Raw genomic sequence first — 24,928 nt, 5'->3', positions numbered from 1 at the left:
GATATTAATTTTCTGCCAAAGACATAGTATTAGACAGTGAGTGGCATAATGGAAATTTCAAACAATAAAGGAAAAATGTCTATAAATTGAGCATTCCTGGAACTTACCTGTATGCTTTAGTAAATATAATACTATTTTTAAATTGAGTATGACTATGACAGAGCATGGTGGTGAGACTAAGTGAGGCAACAAAAGTGCCATTTACAGCCAAACCCTTTTAAGACTCAGATCCCCCAGATGCCTGGGTGGCTCAGGGGTTGAGCACCTGCCTTTGGCTCAGGTCATGATTCTGAGGTCCTGGAATCGTGTCCCACATCGGATCTCTGCTGGGATCCTGCTTCTCCCTCTAACTGTGTCTCTGCCTCTTTCTTTGTATCTCTCATGAATAAATAAATAAAATCTTAAAAAAAGACTCAGATCCCCTTAATTCCACATTAACTACACTCTAAGTTATAAAGGGACAATTTTGAAATGCTAGTGAAAATATCTGTAACTGAATTCTAGTATTGACTTTATACCTGCCTATTATTTCAAATAAACATTATAACAATGTTGCCTTTCTTCCTGAAGATGTTCTATAGCTGTTGAAATATTTTAACTAATAGAACAGGTCAAAAAGCAAGGCTCTTAAGGCCCTAGGAGGATTCTAAGCCAATAAAGGACCCGAATAGTGGATAAATGGTGGGAAAATTCATAAAGATATTATATGGCTGCTTATGGTGGGGTTGAATCCCAATTGCCCACGTGGTTAACCTAGTCATGAGTGCATGATTTATTGTTTTTTTCTCCCTTACCTATCTCAATTTCCTTCTCCATTACCAGGGTTTCTGAAGTCATCTCCCAAATAAACTGCACACAAATGCTTTCTCAGGCTCACCCTCTGGTACAATCAAAACTAAAATTAATATTATACAAGAGAGAAAAACTTTTCATGAAATAAAAATGTAGATTTCTCTGGGTGGGGTAGAAACACCTGTCAGAGAATACAAAACAAGATACTAAAAGGCAATTACGAGGAGGTGGTTTTCAGCTTTGACATGTAATAGTTTTGAAGTCATCACTCCTGTCCATTAATCTTGCCAACACCTTTCTTGTATAGATCAGATAAATGAAGTCGCATAGGAAACTGCCATCCCCAAATCTAGAGAAACAAACTTCAGAGAATCACAAATGAAATAAGTTTCCATGGAACAGAAACCATTGGAGCCATAAATTGGTAGGAACACTCAAATGCTAATTTTGACAAACTGCTGGTGATTGAATGTCAACTAGTGTGAGAGTGAAAAACTTCTAGGAGCCCAGTCTTAGGAGGGCCCCATACATTCATGGGTTTCACTTCTAGGAACACTATAATGTTCTCAAGTTGAAGATCAGAGAAAAGTCCCCCGATAGCTCTGGCAAGGGGAAGGAAAAATCACCACTTTAAAATACAACCAAGGTATTCTCCATAGAAAAGATTTACTCTCCAGTGGAAAAGAATATAACTTTTTTACACCTAAGAAGAAGACTATTTTTATAAATTCAGTCACTCTGGTCTTCTGGTCTCATTTAACGGGAGGAAAAGAAACCAAGAAACATTGTCAAAGTGATACCTAGAAACAGGCACATCAAGAGATTGAAATTTTATTATTATGAGTATATGCTTATCATTCTATACACCTTACTCACATCAGTTTGTTTCCAGTAAAATAACAGAATATTTCTGCTGAAAAGGCCCTAAGTCACACCAAGTATTTAAGGGGGAGTTCTTAGTGAAATCTAAACACAATAAAGGAACAAAATAAGCACACTATTTGAAGTTTCTGATCCCTACACCTATAGAAAACATTACACATTATCTGCACCCTAAGTAAATTAACATAAACTCTTTCACTAAAGGTTTATTTACCTCAGTTTCTGTTTTCTGACATATAATGTTCAGCTTTCAACAAAAAGATGAGAAGACATATTATAAAACAAGAAAAATTACAGCTTGAAGAGATAAAGCAAGCATTAGAATTATAATAATATGGAATTATCACACAGGGAATTCTAAAGATTTATTTATTAATTAGAGAGAGAGAGACCAGGAGGAGAGGCAGAGGAAGACAGAGAGTGAGAATATCCAGCAGATTCCATAATGAGTGTGGAGCCTGATATTGGGCTCGATCTCACAATCCTGAGATCATGACCTGGACCAAACATTATAGTGTTGTTTTAAGGTGACTTTAAATTAATCATAAATGTATATTATAAGCTGTAGGGCACTAATTTTTTGAAAGCATAATCAATATGCTAAGAGATGAGAGAAAATGGAATCCTGTAACACCCTTGATTAATCAAAAGGCAAGAAAATAGAGAAAGAAAAAAGAATATAAAAATAAGTGCAATAAATAAAAAATCTATTGTAAATGATAGATATAACAATACCAATAATCATTTTAAATGGTAATGGTTTAAATATATCAATTAAAATGGTAAAAAATGAATACTAAGGACAACTTTATGCCCACAAATTTGATAACTTACATGATATGGACCAAGTCATTCAAAGGCACAAACTATCAAAAATTATGCAGTAAGTAAATAAAAATCATTTGAATTGGACAGCATATATTAAATAAACTGAATCTACAATTAATCTTCTAAAAAATAAAGCTTCAGGTCCAGATGATTCTACTGGAGAATTATACTATTTAAAAAGAAATAGTACCCGCTCCACAATCACTTTTAGAAAACAGAAGCAGAAGAAATGCTTCCTAACTAATTCTAGAGGCCAGCATCACCTTAAGCAAACCATATAAAACCATTACAAAAAAGGGAAAACTATAGACCAATATCTCTCATAAATATAGATGCAAAAATGCTCAACAAAACTTTAGCAAATGGAACCTAACAATGTATAAACAGAATTATTAGCCATAACCAAGTAAGAATTATTCCAAGTATGCAGGTTAGCTGTATATTTGAAATCCAATTAATGTAAACCACCGCATTAACAGGATAAAGAAAAAAAAACATGATCATATCAAAACACTTAAGATCAGAAACACGGCAAGGATCACCCCTTCAACATTCCAATTCAACATCATACTGGAAGTCCCAGCTAGTGCATTAGGAAGAAATAGAAGATATATGATTGGAAAGGAAGAGTCAAAACTGTCTTTGTTCAAAGATGATAAAATTATCTATATAGAAAATCCCAAAGAACCTAGAAAATTTTTCTGCAACTAATTAACAGCTATTTCAAGGTCACAGAATACAAGTTTAATATTAAAAAGTTGAATTCTTTCCTATATGTGAGCAATCATCAACTGCAATTTGAATTTTAAAGCCACAATTTACAGTATCACAAAAAATGAAGTTCTTAAATATAAATGTAATGAAATATGTACAAGATCTATATGAAGAACATAGCAAAATCCTGATGAATAAAATAAAAGCAGATTTAAACAAATGGAGAGATATTTAGTTTTCATGGACTGGAAAATTCAATATTGTAAAGATGTTAATTTTTGTTGTTGTTGTTGTTGTTTTTTAGAATTTATTTATTCATTCATTAGAGACACAGAGAGAGAGAGGCAGAGACACAGGCAGAGGGAGAAGCAGGCTCCATGCAGCCTGATGTGGGACTTGATCTGGGGCCCCCAGGACCACACCCTGGGCCAAAGGCAGCGCTAAACCGCTGAGCCACCCAGGCGTCCCGATGTTAATGGTTTTTAAATTAATCTGTAGATTCATCTAAATTATAATCAAAATCCCGAGAAGTAATTTTTTAGATGTCAATAGATTATAAACTTTATGTGAAAAGACAAAAAAAACAACAACACATTACTGATAAAGAACAACAAAGTTGGGGAACTCAATTACTCACTTTCTATATTCACTATTACAAAGCCATAGCAATCAAGATAGCATGATATTGAGGAAAAAATAGACACATAAATCAATGAAACACAATAGTGAGCTCAAAAATAGACCCACACAAATTCAGTCAACTTGTTTTTTGGGTTTTGTTTGTTCGACAAAGAAACAAAAACAAATCAAGGCACAGAAGATCGTCTTTTCAACAAATGGTGCTGGAACAACTGCACATCTACATAAAACAAAAAAATCTAGATACAGACCTTATTCTCCTCACAAAAATTAACTAAAAATATATCATATACCCAAATGAAAAACACAAAACAATAACATTTCTAGAAGATAATAGGAAAAAATCTTCATAACCTGTAGTTTTAAGATATAACACCAAAAAATGTAATTTTTGAAAGAAAGCATTGATAACTTAGAGTTTATTGAAATTGAAAACTTCTGGCTCTGCAAAAGACCCTGTTAAAAGCATGAAAAAAAAAAAAGACAGAGACTGGGAAAAGATATATTTGACAATGGTCTTGCATTCAAAATGTACAAAAAAAGTCTTATACTCAAAAATAGGTAAACAATCACATTAAAAAGTTGGTAAAAATTTTAATGGATACTTTGCCATATAGGATATACAGATGACAAATATACATATGAAAAACATTTAATGTCATTTGTAATTAGGGAATTGCAAATGAACTCAACAAAGAGATACCACTTCACACCTATTAGAATGGCTAAAATCCAAAAATCTGACAATATAAATTGCAGGTGAGGATTCTGAACAAGAGGAACTCTTTATTTGTTGCTAGTAGAAATCAAAAATTACCAGGTGAAGGACCTTATTCAATTACAAAATGAAATGTTATCAATCCATAAGAAGATATGGATAAATCCTAAATACATATTGCTATGCAAAAAAAGCTACTCCAAAGAGCCTGCATTCTGTATGATTTCAGTTACACGGCATTCTTCAATATGTCAAATTATACTATGAAAATGAACAAAGGTCAGTGATTGCCAATGGCTCAGGGAGAAGACTGAAGAATTCAATTGGTAAAGTGCAAAATAATTCTTTAGTGTAGTGAAATTTTTCTGTTTGACACTTTAATGGTGGATATATGACACTAGGTATTTCTCAAAACTCTTAGAACATTACATCACAAACAGTGAATCATACTGCACATTTTGCCTTCCTTCCAAAGAGTGTGGGATGGAAAGGCAGGAAAACAGAGTAAATTCATTGTGCAGAAATCTGATAAAGATTACCATCCGATGATCAAGGTTCTCATTGACAGTAGTAAGTCATGTAGTAACTTGAACCCTTGAAATAATGCAATGGGAATGGAACTTTATCTCTATGGTCTTTCTTTCAAAAACTCATAACCTCAGTCTCATCATGAGAAAAAGAGACACAGTACAAAGAATGGGCATTAAATAATGTATCTGACTCCTCAAAATTGTCATAATCATCAAAAATATGGAAACTAAGAAATTGTCGCAGCCAAGTTGAGCTTAAGAAGGCACAACTAAATGCAAACTGGTATCTTAATTGAAATATTAGAAAATAAAATGATGTTAGGTCAAAACAAAGGAAATCTGAATAAAATATGGATTTTAATAATTATGTATCAATACTGGCTCATTAACTTTAACAAATGCACTATACTAACATGTTAACAGTAGAACAAATGAGTTTAGGGTATATGGTAACTATATGGTCTACTATCTATTTAGTTTATTATAACCCTAACATAGTTCTTAACAATCAAATCTATTTTTTAAAAAAGGCAATTATTGGAGAGAGTATTGTGGCAATTATATATAAAATCTAGTAAATAAAATGATGCATTATAACAGCTGGCCAATAAAAATACATTGATATTATAGACATAAACATATCTAATATAAAGGGGAAAATTTATTATTATTGCAATATATGCTATAAAATCATTAATCAAATTTAAAATATTACCAGAATTTAGATGGTCTAGTAATATGACTATTCTATTTTTTTTAAGATTTCATTTATTTATTCATGACAGACACACAGAGAGAGAAACAAAGACGTAGGCAGAGGGAGAAGCAGATTTTTCACAGGGAGCCCAGTCTGGGACTCGATCCCTGGACCCTGGGATCATGTCCTGAGCATGAGGGCAGACACTCAACAGCTGAGCCACACAGGTGTCCCATGACCATTCTCTCTTAACAAGTCCTAAAAACAATGATAAAGCAAATGAGCAACTTATGCAACCTTAAATGAGTCTCATTATAATGAAGACTAAGGAAGTATAATATCACTGTAATGAACAAAATTTGTGGTTGAAGTGCTAGTTAATAAACTCAGATACATATATTAAAAGTTAGAGAATAAATTTCAGTTGTTTCACAGAAAAGAGTTGTTTATACTAAAATCAAATGAAATTATTAGTACTAATATGATAATTCTATGGCTGTATGGATTTCCCAGGGCTGTTATAACAAAATATTATAAACTAGGTGGCTTAAATCAAGGGAGGTGTGTCATCTCAAGGTCCTAGAGACTGGAAGTTCAAAACAAAGTTCTGGGTAGCCTGTGCTTCCTTTGAAGTCTCTAGGGGAGGATCCTCCCTTGCCTTTTGAAGCTCTGGTAGCTTGAGGGGTTCCTTGGCTTTTGGCCAATCCAATCTATCTATCTCTGTCTTCACACGCCTGTCTTCCATCTGCTTCGTGTGGCAATCTCTTCCCTATGTCTGCTTCCTCTTATAAGGACACCAGTCATAATATATTGGGATCCCTAAGCTAGTATGGAATCATCTTAACTTCATACATCTGCAAATATCTTATTTCCAAATAAGTTCACATTCACAGGTTCTGGGCATTAGAATTTCAACCTTTTTTGAGAACACAATTTAAGCTCTAACAGTGGTATACAAGATAACAACACAGTTGTTCTTACACACCAATACCAACCAAATGAAAACATATTTGTGTGTGAATGGGTCTGTGTTTGTTGTGTGTATGTATTTCCTCATATTAAATTCCAAATAACTAAAACATCAGAACATATTTATACATACATTTACATATAATAAATATATAAATAGGTATCACAGATAATATAGAACACATACTTGAATGTACTCGTATTAAATATATATATATATATATATCATAGTTCTCCATCACAACTCATTTCCATGACTTCAGATGATTTAAAAAATCTCTCACTGTTTCTGTTTCCACGGTGGTAAAATGAGATAGCAATAATAATAGGCACCAAGAAGCTATAGTGATGATTAAATGTGTTGCATTTAAGAATGAGGACTAGTATAAAGTAAATTTATAATAATATTATCTAGTAATTAATTATAAGAAATGCAAGATGTATGTAAAGGATCATATAAAGGTTTACCATGGTGCATTAGGAATAATTTATTGAATAAATATTCCCAACCTGGAAAAACATTGTGAAGATAAACATTTCCCTCAATTAAAGTATAGATTAATGCAAACCCAATTAAAACCTAATTTCTATTTATGGAAGAACCTGATAATGATAACAATCTGTCATTTGACAGAATTTTGAAGAAATTTTTGAACAATAATGGTAATAAAGGAGGAGTATTATAAGATATAAAAACTTGATTTTTAAAAATTGTATTAATTAAAAAAAAATTGTATTAATTAAACAGCATTATAATGACATGAATTTATTAGACTTTTGTACATCTCATTTGGATCAGTGGACAAATAATTATTTATTTAATATTGTTTCTGAGAATATCAATTATATATTAAATGTCATACTTTGAATTTATATCCAGTATTAAAATGATTTTCAGATGAATATGACATCTAACTGTATGAAAAACCTAACAAATCAAAGGCAAAACTAATTAAATTCTCATGGTGGCAAAATATGTGAAAAGTAGTTTAAAAATATTTACCCCGTAATTCCAACCTCCATAAATTTAAAAAAGGAAAAAAAAAATTCTTTGGAATAAAAATATTTGCTGAACTTTAGGAGAAAATAACTAGAAGTAATATAAATACCTAATAATGAAGAAGAGTTTAAATATAGTACATTAATATAACTTACAGAGTTTTATGTAACCATTGAAATATATTTTGTAAAATAATGAGTGAACAAAAGTACTTTCCTATACAATTGTAAATGAATTATGAGGATTAAACTAATGTATTCAATTTGCCCTCCATTTTTGCAAGTAAATAAATAAATGTTTGATAGAAATATATAAACAAATCTAATCATTTTAATTTATTGTATAATGAACTTCCTTATTCACACAATCCTAACAAAAAATAAGAAAAAATAAGGGCTAATTTTTGAAATTAAACAGAAGCAATAAAACTTTGATTTAGCAGTTTAAGATCCCTTGCACGGGTATACAATTTTATTCATCTCTACCTAATATGTTGGAATAGTTCTTTCTGGCAGCACCCTGAAAGCAATCTGTCCTGTTTCCTTTAAAAGATAATATTTTTCCTGCACTAAATCACAGGCTTACTACCTGACTAAATATGCCATTTCAAAGTATATCAACTTAAACATTTCTTTATAAGTCCCAATATTTTGTAGGAATATCTGACAAGTGTAGACAGACCCTTTCATTGTATACCCAATATTTCACACTGTATTATAGTGGAGAATGATTTGTGTCTGTCCCTTAGTGTTGAATCCTCCAGACAAAAGTCAGCTCTGAGTCAAGTGCCATGAACTAAATATCCATCTCCAACTATTGAGGTTCATCTAGATCCTACATACTGGCATGTATTCTAAATAATGAACAATTACTAATTAAAAATAAATATAAAAAATCTGCAGAATTTAACAAACTTGAAATAAATGTAAGGGTTAACAGATGGCTCATGCCCTTAATATCCTATTGGTTTACTGTGGGAGGAAAAAGATTCAAGAACACAAATTATGTGAAATGTGATCATACACTGGCTTATTAAATCAAGAAAACAATAGTAGCCAAGAAGTTATCAAAATATGAGTTAATAAGATAGTATATAGGTAAGAAAAATAATAGGTCTAATTTAAATTATTTCTAAAAATGATGTACTCTCAGCTCAGGAAAATGACAGTAATGCCACATGAAACATAATTAAAAACACATGCTGTGCTTAAGCAGTACTTGTAGGAAGAGTCTTCAAATATTTGCTATTACCAAAATGTAAATAATTTATGCAGTTTGATTCAGAAAAGAAGTGAGTGAATTAATTTTTCAGGTATAGTTGAATACTATTTACTGACCTAAGATTTCAGAGAGAAACGAAAGGGGTTAGAGGAAAAAAGAAGGATAAATATTACGCTAGCCATCTTAAAGTATTTTTTCACAATTCAGGGCAGCCCAGGTGGCTCAGCAATTTAGCACCTGCCTTTAGCCCAGGGCGTTATCCTGGAGACCCGGGATCGAGTCCCACATCAGGCTCCCTGCACGGAGCCTGCTTCTCCCTGCCTGTGTCTCTGCCTCTCTCTCTCTCTCTCTCTCTCTCTCTCTCTCTCTCGGTCTCAAGCAAACAAATAAATAAATAAATAAATTTTTCACGATTCAAATTCACAGGTCAAATCTTTTCCCACAAACTATTAGTTTGCTATTACTTATTGGTGACCTTAGGCAAATAAGTTTTCAATGTCTGTTTCTTCATTTACAATAACATTTATAAACCTTGGCATTTTGGACCAGTTTTTTTTTTTTATTATAAGGGGCTCTTCTGTGCATTGTATGATATTTACCAGCATTCCTGGTCTCTACCCACCAAATACCAGAGCATACCTATCATTCTATTATGTAGATTCTCTTTCAAACTGTCATATAGTAATTTTCACATAATATAAAGGTCATATTCCAAGATATTTTAGAGAATTAGCAATATTAATATGGAAAAAGATATACAAAGTATAGAATATTTACACTGAAATATAATGTTATCTTTGTTATATTTCACTCCACATAAAAATTGGACCATGGAAAGGAGGCAAGTTTCTCAGTTTTGTGAGATATATCAAATGAATTTTTATTCAGCATTTAATATTGAAAATGATCCAAATTTTCCTGCATTTAAAATTGTCTATTAAATACAATGGGTAGATTTCTTTTGTTTATTTTTCAAAGATTAAAAAAAATAATTACATGGCAGTTTCAGTTATACCTTATCTGAGTGGTTTAGGTTTTCTTTCTAGTATTTTGTGCTGTTTCTACTGACTACATAAGACTCTTGTGATTTTTTTTTCTCAATTGCTAACATTTATTCACTCTGTTTAATGGTTCTCCATATCTGCTTTCTAAGTGACATTTACTAAAATGCTATATTTTCTCCATATCTCTGTGCAGAGTACATTGATCCTTAATTATTTTATAATTCTTTCCTGCAATTATACTGGATGCTTTTCGTTATTAGATTTGCTTTTTGTAGTAGGATATTCTTCTCACTTTTAATTATGTTGTCTCTTAGAGGCAATTTCCCTCTCCCCCCAATAGTTGGAAAACGTTCTTAATGTACCATATGGTCGTCACTAAATTTTTTTATTTCTTCACATTTGATTAATATTCTTGCAGTGTTATGATTAGTAAACACATTACCTTCTGTCATGTTGTAAGTCTAAATTATTGACCTCAAAGCAAACATTTATGAAAGTCCTTTCATCTTTTTTTTCAATATAAAATAAACAGCTCTCCTGAGGAAATGCATATTTTCCCTGTATGTTTCCAAAAATAAAGCAGTTATTTTGGAGGCATTTTAATTTCAATGTTCGACATTAACATTATGCTATATTAGTAAAGAATTCAGATCCAAAGTAAGACACTGAAGCTCGAAAGGAAACTTCATTAAATCTTTGGTATTCTTGAATTTAATCATGGTTGCATTTTATTGCTATATATCCATTACGTACATTATCCATCATATTCTATGTTATTTACAATGGTATATTCTATGTTATTTACAATGGTATATATGTTTTTATATATATATAGATAACATTCTGTAATTATGGTATTTTATTTAAAATCAAAACTATTCTGAGTGAATTCATTATTAAAGAATATTTATTTATTTATTTATTTATTTATTTATTTATTTATTTGTTTATTTATACCAAACTTCTCTCTCTCCCTGCCCCCACCCTTTCTTTTACATACACACATACACACACCATTGATTATTTTGAGGATCCATTTTTTTTGTTATATGAGATTGCATTGTCTGATTTTTTTATAAGTTTGACTCATGTTGTAATCAGAAAACACTACCTTAGATAAGTATATGAAACATTTCTGTTGCAAATAACAGAAGTTTAACCTAAACTAGTTTAATCTCACCTGGGAACTTATTGTTTGACACAATAGGAAGTCCACATAACAACCTGTGGCTTTAGAAATGGCTAGATTTAATATCTTAAACAATGGATCTGAATGCTCCTTTTGTCTCTTAGCTTATTTTTCCTCTCTTTAATAATTTGATTTTTTTTAAGATTTTATTTATTTACTCATGAGAGAGAGAGAGAGAGAGAGAGAGAGTCACAGGCAGAGGGAGAAGCAGGCTCCATGCAGGGAGCCCGACGTGGGCCTCGATCCTGGGTCTCCAGGATCACGCCCTGGGCTGAAGGCGGCGCTAAACCGCTGAGCCACCTGGGCTGCCCAGATAATTTAATTTTCAAGCAGTGTCTTTCTACATGTTGTCAAATGTGGCTTAACTGCAATTCTTGGTTTATACTTTCTTAATATTTAATAACAGAAAAGGGTTCAAGTACATTTTTCACCATGATCTCATTACATTCCTGGAGAGGAATCTGATTGTCTAGATTTGGGTTACACTCCATCTCTGAGTTAACAATTCCTGAGACAAGACAGACATAATGGTCCTGGTTAAACAGGGGTGAGTTGTGGGTGCATCTCTTATGTGGACAAGATAGGAAAACGTACAGACCATCCGATCACATGTTTGTTTTTTTTTTCTCTCAGAAAAAAAGAGAATGCTAAAAAGATGAAAATAGGAGATGTCTCTTCTAGTGTGGTAAGTTTGGGTCTGGCACAAATGCCTAAACTGTTAATTTCACCTGGGAAGTGTCCATTGAATAAATTATTGAACAGGTATTTTGACAAAATGAATTTTTGTTGATAAAATAAATACATTCAGGGACACCTAGTTGGCTCAGCAGCTGAGTGTCTGCCTTTGACTCAGGGCATGATCCCAGGTCCAGGATCAAGTCCTGCATCAGGCTGCTTGTGGGGAGCCTCTTTCTGTCTCTCATGAATAAATAAATAAAATCTTCATAAATAAATAAATAAATAAATTCAGATGTATTTTGTCACACTAATATGCCACTCTGAAAAATACAGGAGAAGGATTAGCTATCGTATAACTACAATTATAACATAAACTGAATAGCATTCAATAAAATATTATGGTAATTAATTGAATCCTATATTTGTGTACATAGAACCTGCACACGTTAGACAAGCAAAGTAATTAGTGTCTTCTACTTGAAACTGATTAATTCTCTTTTGAAACTGAAGGGAGTTCAGAAGAGAGCAAATAAAGTATTCAATGTATTTTAAAAATAAACTGTAGAAAAGATATAACGCAGGGGAACATCAACTAAATGTGCAACAAAGAAGGGCCAATATTAAAAGCAGATATGAAAAAGATCAGAAAGACAAATCTCACGTCAGAAACAATGAGATTTTATAATGGGAATAAAATACTGCACTGTGACTGAATGGAAGGAAAATCAACAAACCAGAAAAAGCTCAGGGTTAAATGATAGGGGTGAAGAAGACTTTCCTTCATTAACGATGCCATTCAAGGTTGCAAACATACATGAAATTTGGATAAGAAAGTATTAGAATTACTTTTGCACAGCAGTCAATGTTTAAGAAGTCTGGAACAATCGGAGGCATTCTAATCTAGAAGATATCATAATATCTAATATCTAATCTAGAAGATCCTGTTGGGTCCAGAGCTCCAGAGAAGCTAATGACTTAACAACACTCATTAATATTCACACAGAAATGACTTCTGATAAACGTAATTCGTGTTGGATATACATTTTCAGATTAGATATGAAAGATGAGTGAAAAAAATTCCCACAAATCTTTGATGTCTTAAAAACCCAATTTAACATTTCTTCAGTTAAAGCTCTTCCTAACTTTTTGATGCTAAGTAATATTAGCTTTTTTTTCATTGCTAGCATTTATTTTTATTTTAATTTAATTTTTTAGCATTTATTTTTAAATTAATGACTAAAAGCCCTTAAACATGTCCTAAGGGTCAAACATCTATCTAAATTTTATTTTTATTCTTGTTCTGGCTATTTAGTGCCAGAATTGTATTTAAGTCAATTCGGTAATTATTTATTTCTCTCTCTACAGAGCTTTTAAAACTCAGAGCCTTGAACCTAGTTTTTCATTAGAATTTAATAAAACAATAGCTGAGGAGGTTTTTTTGTTTTGTTTTGTGTTTGCTTATCTTCTAGGTCTTTAGCTGTAAGGACAGAAAATTCCTCAGAATTTAATGAAATGCTTATATTTAGAAAGGGGGCATGAAAGGGAATAAATTTTATGTTTAACATAATTGCTTGCCTAATCTTCAAAAGTTTGAATAAAGTATCTCCATAATTTAGCATTTATTTCCATTGGATGATGCAATGAATAATGTATTATCCTTTAATAACTAGATATCTTTTAATAAGAATAAAAATGAGCAAGAACTAGAAAGTAAGGTTTATCCACAGAGTAGATTATTTAAAAAATAAAAATAAACCTTCACATAGAAAAATGGTATAAATAATTCAATTAACATCATTAATAGTCATATCTAAGAAAAAAGCAGTTTTTTTTTTAAGATATTATTTATTTCAGAGAGAGACAGAGACAGAGACAGAGAGAGAACAGGGTGAGTGGTAGGAGTGGGACAAGCAGACTCTACACTGAGCATGGAGCCCAGTGCAGGACTCGATGTGAGAACCTTGAGATCATGACCGGAGCAGAAGCAAAGAGTCAGACACTTGACTGAGTCACCCAGGCACCCCTAGAACTACCAGAGGTTTTTTAATTGTTATTTTTTCTGAGTTTCAAGGCATCGCATCAAATTTTATTTCTTTTTATGTCCTTTTGTAAATGCTTCAGTGTATAGCAAAAAGTTACATAATATCTTTATTTTACAAAGCATGATATCTGATACATTGTGGGAAATGTGGCTATAAAATCTGTATTAAACCAAATAAATTATAGTGTTTGATATTCTTTCCTCTTGTAGTCACCACTTAGCCCAGCAATTTTCAGGGTACTATATTAATATTTAAGAGCTGAGTGGAGAGTTCTAAGATTGCTATTTGATTGGTATAGATAAGGGCTGTTATTGGAAGTATATAGAATATTACAGGTTTTCCCCTCCACAGATTTGAAAGCAATCACCTGTAATAGTTATTGGGAAAAAAAAGGAGCTCACTAAAGCAGTAGAGAACATATCTTACTATTTCTCTGATGTACTATTTTTTTTCTACACTTACAGTGTTCTATATGCCATTAAAAACTTTTACCATTCTTGTCGATTTTAGTTAGGCACTTTATGGGGACATGAATAGTAACAAAATTCCAAATGGCCAAACTACAAAAAGCATCATTCCAATACATCTCATTGTTCATCCCATGGAGAGAAAAAGATCTCCTTAGTTTCTGGTTTATCCTTCCAGTGTTTCCTCTTACAGAAATAAATTATATATATCTTTAAATATATATGTATATTTAATTCTCTTTTTCTATAAAGGGTGCTGTACTGAAGATATTCTTTTACACTTTGCCTTTTTCACTGAACAATATATCCCTCGGAATTCATTTTATAAAGATCTTATTTTTTCAAGTTTTTCAAATATTTTTCTACTTTTTTATATTAACACACTGTAAAATTAATATTTTTCATGTACAATATTTTATTTTAATACATATATTTATATATTTGTGTAACCAGCATTGTAATACAAATTAGCCCCAAATTTCCCTTGTGCTACCCTTTTAGTCACAGCCTCTTCCCTCTCTAAACCTGACAACCACTGATCGCTTCTCCCTAAGTATACTTTTGTCTTTGTGATGATGTCATATCAATGCAAATATAGTTTTTAACAATTTGAAACTAGCTTCTATAGCCCTGTGTAATATCTTTACAATTTATCAAAATTATTTACATATATCACATTTATTCATTTTTATTTCTGACATTCTGTTATATGGATGTGCTAGGCTTTATTGATACATTCACCCCCTGAAGAACATCTGTGTTATTTGCAGGTTTTGGTGATTATGAAAAGAGCAGCTATGAACATTTGTGCATAGGCGTTTGTGTAAACACAGGTTTTCATTTTTCTACAGCAGATATATGGGAGTACAGTTTCTGAGAAATATGATTTGTGTAAGTTTAGCTATATAAAAAATTGCACAACACTGTCCAGTGTAGCTCTACCATTTTGTATACCAACCAATAATTGATGCAAGTCCCATTTGTTCTGCATCCTCACCCACACTTGGTATTATTAGCATTTTTCATTATAACCATTCTAATAAATGTGGAATAGTATCTCATTATGGTTTTAATTTTTGTTTCCCTAATAGCTCAGAATATTATTGAACTTGTTTCATAAGCCTAATTGCTTTCTGTATATCTTATGTGATGAAATATCTCAAGTCTTTGACTCTTTTTAATTGGGACATTTGTTTTCTTACTATTGATTTTTGAGAGTTCTTTATATATTCTGGATAAAAAACTTTTTCAGATATGTTATCTGCAAATATTTCCTTCTAATTTGCAGCTTGTTTTTCTTTTTTTCATTCTCTTAATATCTATTTTCTTTTACTTTTTTATAGCATTTTTGGTATGGGTTTTATTTCTACTAAGTAAAATTTGTCAAACTTTTCTTTTATGCATCTACATTTTTACTCATAGTTAGAAAGCATTTCCACACAGCTAGACTAAGAAGGACTTGACCTTTGTTTTCTTCTAAAGTGTATATGGTTTTATGTTTAGAGCCCTGAACTCTTTGATGTTATTCTTGTGTAATAATGGTATGAGATTTGGATCTAATTTTATCCTTTATCAATGGTTAGCCAATTATTCCAATAATGTTACTTAAAAAGTCTTTTGCTTCCCAAAAGATATGAGATGCTATTTTCATCTCAAATCAAACTCATATTTTTTTTAAAAGTAACTCTGGACGTGTTTCCCTGATTAGTTTGTCTACTTCTGCAACAAAACCATGCTCTGTTGATTATGAAGGGTCTATATTTTAATATAATTTAGGTTTATTCTTTTCCAAAGATTTCCTTATTTAAAATTGATTTTATGTCCATTTTTGTATGTTTATTTTTCCATATGTATTTTAGCATCAATTTGTTTATTCTATTAAAAGTGCTTTGGTTCTCCAGTTATTAGTGACTTTCTGTCTATGTTTTTCTGCATTGTTTCTTTTTTTTTTAAGATTTTATTTATTTATTCATGAGAGACACAGAAAGAGAGGCAGAGACACAGGCAGATGGAGAAGCAGGCTCCCTGCAGGGAGCCCGATGTGGGACTGGATTCCAGGAACCCAGGGTCATGCCCTGAGCCAAAGACAGATGCTCAACCGTTGAGCCACCCAGGCATCCCTCTGGCATTGTTTCTAAGTTTATAAAGATTGCTATTGCATTATTTGATTCACTACTATTTATAATTTTTATATTTCATTATAAATTTAGGCTTGTACCTGGAAATCATGTCCTTATTTTCATGTTTAATGGTTTTAGCATTGTATTCACTTTGATATCCATATAACTACATTTGATTTATTATGGTTACCACTTACCTTCATTTTTAGCTTTTGGGAAAAAAAATTAAGTGTAGATCTTATAAGATATATAGTCATTACTTGTTTTGTGAATCAAATTTTAAAAATGTTTAAAAGATGATTTAGACCTATTCACATTTATTGGTGTTATATATTTGTCTCAATTATTACATTAGTTTGATAACAGCTATTATATGCATTTCATTTTATTTGATAATTACATATATAATGTATTTCTTTTCTTTTTTCTTCACTAAATATGCCTCCATGCTTAGGCAAGTTTACACTTTTGTTCTACTGCTTACCTTTGTATGAAAACGTTATGTCTCTATTTTCTTAATCTTTTGCTAACTTGTTGATTTTTAATGGGATACATTTTTTAATATGGAACATTTCATGAATTTGCATGTCATCTTTGCACAGAGGACATGCTAATCTTCTCTGTATCATTTCAATTTTAGTATATATGCTGCTGAAGTGAGCTCTATAATGTATGCCTAAGTGATATATCTAATGCTAGTACCAACATCAATAAACATATGCTAATTTTTTTCTTCCCCTATTTCCTTTTATTTTTTGTTGTTGTATATCATCAGAAACATATGACATATATTATATAATGCTTTTTATTCCACCCTCGTCCATACATTCCTTTTCGTCCTCAATCTAGAACTAAGTATATAAAATGTCTATTGTCACTCCTTTTATTGTTATAGTTGGATGAAGTTCATCTTCTAATAGATTCATCAGGAAGGGCTCTTGGGCACACAATTCCTTGAGCTCCTGCATATTTTTTTGGGCTCTTATATGTTTAATTCCTTCACTTAATCTGGATAGAAACAGGCTTGCTGTTTATGAAATTCTTTGTTCACACTTACATTTGAGTATTCTGAAACTGCTGATCTCTTTCTCAAGTTTTCTCGCTCTCCATAAATACATGTGATGGAGCCACAGCCAATAGCTTTGTGGAATGTTTTATGTATTTTTTCACTTACAGGAAATTTGAAGATGTCCTCATATTTATCCTAAGAGCATGGATATTTACAGTTTTATTCTTATTATTTTTCTTCCCTTTTTTTGGATGGGTGGGAAGGGCATGTTGCAAGATATATACACACCACTACCATTACTTTAGTCATATATTATCATTATAATAATTCAGAAAATATGTAAATAACATTATCTTGCTACCAAATATGGAGATAAACACAATATTCCTAGGTCACTGTCAAATCAACAGAGTATTTTGCATTGTGGCTTATAGTAATACCACTGTTTGTTTCTTTGGGCTTATGCAGCAATAAGGGCAATGCATCTGATGTAGTTGAGCTTAATGAATGCTTATTGACTGAATAAATCCTAGGGGTTGCTGCATAACTAGTCAAAGGCATAATCCTAGGGTTTATTCATGTAAAATCAATCCAGAACACAGAAATGATGCTTGGAAAAAAAAATATATATATATATATTTTGGCTATGTAATCTTAGATGCCAAAAACCTAACAGTCACTGAGCAGAGAATCATGGAAGTCCAACGGCTGATTTTGTTCTCAGTTTGTGCTATATACACATAAGGCTCTTTATTGAAGTATGCATAAGCCTTTATTATCTACGGAGTCAGCCTCCCTCCAGGTGGATTTTTCAAAATCTAAAATGTCTGCAAGGAGTGAAAAGACCAGTCAGCCTTTAGGGTAGAGCAATAACTATCATTCTGCTTTTTCAAAGCCTTGTTACTCAGTAAACAATAATGTTCAGATGACCAGCATCAATATAATTTAAGAATTTATCAAAATCAAAAAAAAATTCAAGTCACTTTCTGGACCTACTAAATTTGAATCCTAATTTTACTAATACCCCAAGTAATTTATATGCTCATTAAAGTTTGAGAAGCACTGCTTTAAAAAAATCCATCCCAATAAAAGATAAAGGAAGGCGTGCTTGGGTGGCTCAGTCCAACCCTTGGATTCAGCTCAGGTGGGGATCTCAGGGTCCTGAGATGGACTCCTATGTCAGGCTCCAAGCTCTGTGAGGAGGGATTTTCTCCCTCTGCCCCTCCCCCTGCTCACACACTCCATAAATAAATAAATAAATAAGTAAATAAATAAATAAATCTTTTTTAAAGAGAGAAGGAAGAAATTATGGTTGTTTACAACAGAGTTGAATCTAGTCATAGTATATTTAACTAACAAAAGATGAAAGGGCTGAAGTAGAGCACATTAGGACACTAATGGCAGACTCAAAAGTCAAAGCAGCTGAGAAAGGGACAAGTTATCTTTCCATATCTAGGTATCTTTTCCTAGCATCTATAACTATACATTTGCTTGAGATTCTTAGGAATCTATAGAAAACACAAGCATTTCATTCTGGACCTACAAATAGCAAGCTGTATGAACTTAAAAAAAGATATTTTGCTTCTGAGGATCAATTTTCTCATGTGTGAAATAAAATGGTTGGCTAACTATTATGAGCTTGACAATAATGTGAATTTTGTCCTTACAAAAAAGAAAAATCTAGCAATTTACACCATATTAGAAGTGATGAAGCTCTTCCTATCTTCCCTCATTCCTTCTTTCGTGGCTAGGAAAGATGTCTCAAGGGCAGTGAACATTTCATTTATTTTTAAATCTTCAAAATTAAGCATAATAATGGCTCATGGAGAGTTCTTAAATGATGTTGGTTGATCAAACTGACACCGACAGTCACTAATGTTGGAGAATTCAGGCATTTCTTACTCAGTAGTTATCTTCTGGCCTCTTTTAGTGATAACTTTTGTTCCCAAGTGTTAATTCAATTCTGGATGTTTACTAAAAGTTTACAACAAGCTAAGCAGTAAAAGATATTGTTCTAGCTTAAGACTACTAACATATAACCCGTTCTATTAATTTTTATTTTCTTTTGATAATATTTCATTTTGTATAAATATACAACAAATAACTGCATTGAAAAATGTTTACAAAAGATATGAATTTGCTGTTACATTACTTGCCTATATTTAGACATAAATACAAATACTGTTACATGGCTAATTAATTTGCTAATATTTAACTATGATGAAAATAAGCATTAGTAATGAAATCACTACATAAATAAAAATATAAATACTTTAGATGCTAATTATTGACCTCTACAAATATTTGTTAGATGCTAATTATTGACCTCTACAAATATTTGTTAGTACATATTACTTCTCAAATCTGGACTAGCAATATGAAGAAAAGTATCTTGCATCCTATCATCATACTTGAAGTGTTATATACATCAAAGAAGCAAAATATTTTACCTTATCTGTGCATTATTTGTACTGATATCTCAGGATGATCTGTAAAATGCCTAATTTAATTCCAGTATTGATACAGATACTAACATACAAAGATTTAATATAATGACCAGTAAGGTAATGAAATGAAATAACTAGAATCACTAATTATTCTCTTGTATCCTCTTGTTGTAGGCTTCAGGTCCATCTAATTTTTAATATCCTGAAAATGCATAAAAATATGGAAGCACCTTTATCTGATTTTAAAAATACCAGATTTTATTTAGAACATAAAAATAGAACACTCAGAATAAAGGTTAAATTTGTTAGTTTTATTATTGGAAAAAAGAGGAAGGTACTAAAACAACTTTTTCTCGACTTAGTAATTCATACCAATGTGTCTAGTACTAGCACTGAATTTTGATGGCCCCAAACAAACATAACCAGAAATTCTAATTAGGAAAAAAGAAGAAAATTTGGATGCTTCATTAATAATTAGAATGTACTCTTACAATATAACCAGAATCAGAGTTCAAAAATAATTTATATTTTAATTAACTTCTTAAATATTTGCATGCAAGTCCAGCACAACTTGATCTTCAAAGACATACTGCATCAGTATTCTCTAAATATTACTGTGGAGAGGTTTAATAAGTTTATGGTTATTATAAAGCTGGAAGTTATAGTTAATTACTTTTTCTCTCTTGCAACCTATTAATAGTCTTCATGAAAATAAATTAGTCCTTTTCCATATGCATGCATTATCACCAAGTGCAGCGATTTACTGATTACAAGGATAGAATTGAAAGGATAAGAACAGAGAGTCACATTTAGAGATACAAACACCTCTCCAACTCCACTCCCCACCCCCTATGCCTGAATCTTATACTAAGTTAAAAGTTAAAACTTCAGGGTTTTTTTGTTTTGTTTTGTTTTGTTCCCATTCTGAATATTCATAAATGGGGCTACTAATAGTACTAGATTTACAAGCTATGTTTAGCAAGACTCCTTTTAATTTTTTTGCTATATTTCTGTAAGCTGTAGAAGAAAAATCTTTATGATTTCACCAAGAGTCAAATCTATGTCTCTTTGCCCTCAGCTGTTCACCATAGCTGCTACACTACTCGTTTCTTTTGATGGCTTTATTGTTTCACTTTCTCTTGGCTAACTTAATATTTGTATATGTACGTATTTATATGTTTGTGCCTAAACAACGAAATAATCTAAAGATGAAGATCAAGATTCAGTTGCTCAAACTACTGCTCATCTTAAGTTAGAAAGTTATGGATAAGCTTCCCATCTCCAAATGTGTTGTGAAGAAAATTATGCATGTTTGTAAAGTCAATTAAAAGTCTAAATGCAGTTAGAACAACAAAATTATTCTAATGAAAGACATGAAAAGAAGCAGATGAAAAAAACAGGCTAGTTTTCTATTCCCTTTTTCTATTCCCGTTTCTATGCCTCCACAAAGAAAACAAACACTAATTTGAAAAGGATATATGCACCCCTATGTTTGTTGCAGCATTGTTTGCGATAGCCAAGCTATGGAGGCAACCTAAGAGCCTATCAATATATGAATAGATAAAGAAAATGTGGAATACTACTCAGCCATTAAAAAAAGAATGAGATATTGCCATTTGTGACAACACAGATGGATGTAGAAGATATCATGGTAAGTGAAATTAGTCAGAAACTGAAAGGCAAATACTATATAATTTCAACTATATGTGGAATCTAAAAAACAAACAAATGAACAAATAAAGACTGGACTCTTAATTACAAGGACCAAACTTGTGCTTGCCAGAGTAAAGGCAGATAAGGGAATGGGCAAAATAGATAAAGGGGATTAAGAGGTAAAAACTCCCAGTCATGTAACAAGCCAGAAAAACAAAAGTAAAGCATAGGGAATATAGTAAATAATATTGCCATAATGTTGTATGGTGACAAATGGTGACTACACTACTGTGTAAGGAATTGTCAAAACAAAACTAAGTGTGAGCTACATTACACTATCACAAGGTGGACCATATTCTTTGTTTTAGTGTAATAAATACAATATTATATTAGTTCCAGGTGTACAACATATTGATTTATGTGTACACTACTTTTACAGATAAACTCCACTTAGCCACAAAAGATACATTTCCATTGGACAGTCCTTTAGCAGCAGCCCAATTTATCCAAGTTAATATTTTTCCTGGGATTAAACAGTAAAATCACAGCATAGTGCAAGGCCTTCTGAGCTTTGGGGTGGCACTTGATTATGGGATTTGTTGAGTTATTTGTATGAAAACAATACCTGCAGCAATTAAAGGTGGGAAAATGTTGCCTTTACAAAGCTATGGATGCTAAAAAAAATTTAAAAAAAAACAAAAAAACAAAACAAAACAAAAAAAAAACTATGGATGCTGACTGAGGGATGGAGTGAAAGGAAATCTACTTTTTCTCTTTATTATGATGATAAATTTGTAACTTCAGAGTGGATAAAATATTCTAAAATTTTCAAATTAAGATATACAATATAAATATTAATTTTCATAGATTTCTCTTCAATGAAGCACATAAATAAAGTTAACAGATGGGGTGTCAGCCTATACTGATTTTACAACCTCTACAACTGACAAGGGATGAGCAACAGGAATTTAGGAGGAAGTTTTGCAAAACAACTAAGGAGACAAGAAAAACAACAGGTGATTAAGCAAAGTATATGAATATGCTGAGAAGTTAAACTAGAAAATTCAGATTATATCAAACTAAAGTAATAAATTCACACTAATGGAAATTAAGACTAATACACTAATGAGGCAGCATTTCAGATTACTTGGTTGGGAAAATATAGAAGATAATAACCAAGGTCAGAGATCTGGGAAACCTCATTGGTTCATTGCAGAATTGTAAATTGGCTATATTCTAAAAGGAAAAATGTTGCAGAACTTAGTGAAGTTAGGGATCATACATTAATGTTCCAGAAATCCATTACTGGGCATTTGCCACTAGAGAATCTCTCTCATTGGTGTATGAAGGAACATGGATATGCTCATTTTCATGGGGGTAGAAATTACATATAGGAAAATCTAGATATCTATTATTTTTAGGGGAAAAAATAAGTAAGATTCTGTGGATATATTCTATGTAATACTATCTAGGCAAGAGTTAAAAGCATCACACAGCAAATAGAATATATATTGAATGTGTTAAATCTATTCTTTACCCTCTCGTAGAAACCCTATTTTTGTCTATTTGTTTTTTCTTGTTCTTTTCATTTCTTCATTTTCACCCTAAATAGGATGAATTGCTTTGATATATTTGACTGGTATTTTCTATAACTTTATTTTGCTGTCTGTAGATGTCATTTTTATGGTCCCTCTCTTAAAATATGGCTAATTTTAATAAATTCCTTGTATTTTTAATCATCAAAATAATTAATGCAAACGTAGATTTATTAATGTCATTTAATTTATACTTTTTATTTTATTTTCTTTGTAAGATTTTTTCTAAACTTTTTCTATGCTTTTACTTTTTTCTCCTTTTCTGTATATTTTGAATTGATTGATTTATTCTTCCACTTTTTCCTATACTAACTTGAAAATTCTATACCCTATTTCTATCAATTGTGTTGTTGAAATTTTAAAATGCATATTCAACTAGTTTCAAGGATAATTACTATCATTTCCCACCTACTGAAAAATGTAATAATCATAAATGGTCCTGTGAACTATGCTTATTCTTATCCTGTGTTAGGTTCATCTTGTTGGCTCTTTTACTTCAAAGTTAGACATAATTTTGATAGTGTTTTACAGTTGTTAACATTAATCCATGTTTACAGTTTTTTCTTACCATTTATCTTGCAACTTGGATTATTTTAGGTATCACTTTGCATTTTCCTCTTCCCTGAGAACAAGCTGTGGAATTTTTTTTTTTTTAGTTATTAGTTTGCATTTTACTCTTGACTATAAATAATACTTTCTTGTCTATAAAGGATAAATTTGCACTGATTTTTTTTTGATGTGAAAACGTTGGGGTTCAGGAGTGAGCAGTCAAGAAAGAATTCTTGAGACTTCTTCAGTGCAAAAAAGGTGGCTTTATTAAACATGAGGACAGGATCTGTGGACAGAAAGAATTGCACTGTGGGTGTGAGGAGTGGCCCATTATATACTTTCAAATTGGGAAAAGACTAGGGAGAGTGTAAGTCTTTAAGGAATTTGGAAACAAGATTTCCAGGACCTTGAAAGGAGTTTTTAAGAAAAGGTCATTCACTACTGTCCAATAAAACCTTAGTCATGAGATGCTTCAGATGTATATCAATGGGCCATGTGCTTGGAGGATGATTGTTATTAACATATATCTTGGGACAGTAAAAATAAAGGAATTTTCCGAAGGAATTTTTAATTTTTAAAAATTTATTATTACTCATGAGAGACACACAGAGAGAGACAGAGACAGAGACACAGGCAGGGGTAGAAGCAGGCTCCATGCAGGGGGCCCAACGTGGGACTCGATCCCAGGTCTCCAGGAACAGACCCTGGGCTGAAGGCGGCGCCAAACCTCTGAGCCACCCGGGCTGCCCCAAAGGAATTTTTATATGTTAAAGGAGACTTACATGATCCTGGAGGCCAAGCTAGTATAAAACTAAGGTTGCCTTTTGCCCTTAGAAAAGTATTAATATTGAATTGAGCTCCTAGAGGAAGATCACGCTGCCTGTCTCAAGGACTTGTCAATGGGCTGTAACTTGTAAGGAAATTTAATTTTTTTTCTGAATCTTTTGCCTTTGTTCTCCACATCAATAATTTTCTCTAAGTATTTTGGAGCCATTATTCCATTCTGTTCTCTTTACATGTCCTATGTGTGAATTCCTCACACACAATTTTTTCTTTCTCCATATATAATTTCTTCTTTCTCTTTGATTATTTTTAAGATCTATTTTTTGGTAAGTTTTTGTTACACTGAATTGTCATTACATTCTATCTAGTTTGATATGAACAATTATACCATTATATTATGTC

General features: G+C 31.8%; 1 long non-coding RNA gene and 1 other non-coding gene across 7 annotated transcripts in view; one reads left to right on the top strand and one right to left on the bottom strand.

The window, feature by feature from the left end:
* Positions 1-5,012: 5,012 nt before the first annotated feature.
* LOC144294226 (uncharacterized) overlaps positions 5,013-24,928 on the top strand; it is a 203,537-nt gene continuing 183,621 nt past the window's right edge. For all 6 annotated transcript variants that reach the window (XR_013361689.1, XR_013361688.1, XR_013361696.1 and 3 more), the window contains exons 1-2: positions 5,013-5,143; positions 11,817-11,868. This is a non-coding gene — a long non-coding RNA (uncharacterized LOC144294226). The remainder of the gene's footprint in view (positions 5,144-11,816; positions 11,869-24,928) is intronic.
* Positions 17,048-17,154, bottom strand: LOC144304227 (U6 spliceosomal RNA). Its single transcript, XR_013371169.1, has one exon. It is a non-coding gene; the product is annotated as a U6 spliceosomal RNA (small nuclear RNA).

This window comes from Canis aureus, chromosome 2 (assembly GCF_053574225.1).
Source record: "Canis aureus isolate CA01 chromosome 2, VMU_Caureus_v.1.0, whole genome shotgun sequence".
Lineage (NCBI taxonomy): Eukaryota > Metazoa > Chordata > Mammalia > Carnivora > Canidae > Canis > Canis aureus.
The sequence above is the reverse complement of the archived record's forward strand: the minus strand, read 5'-3'. Positions and strand labels throughout refer to the sequence as shown.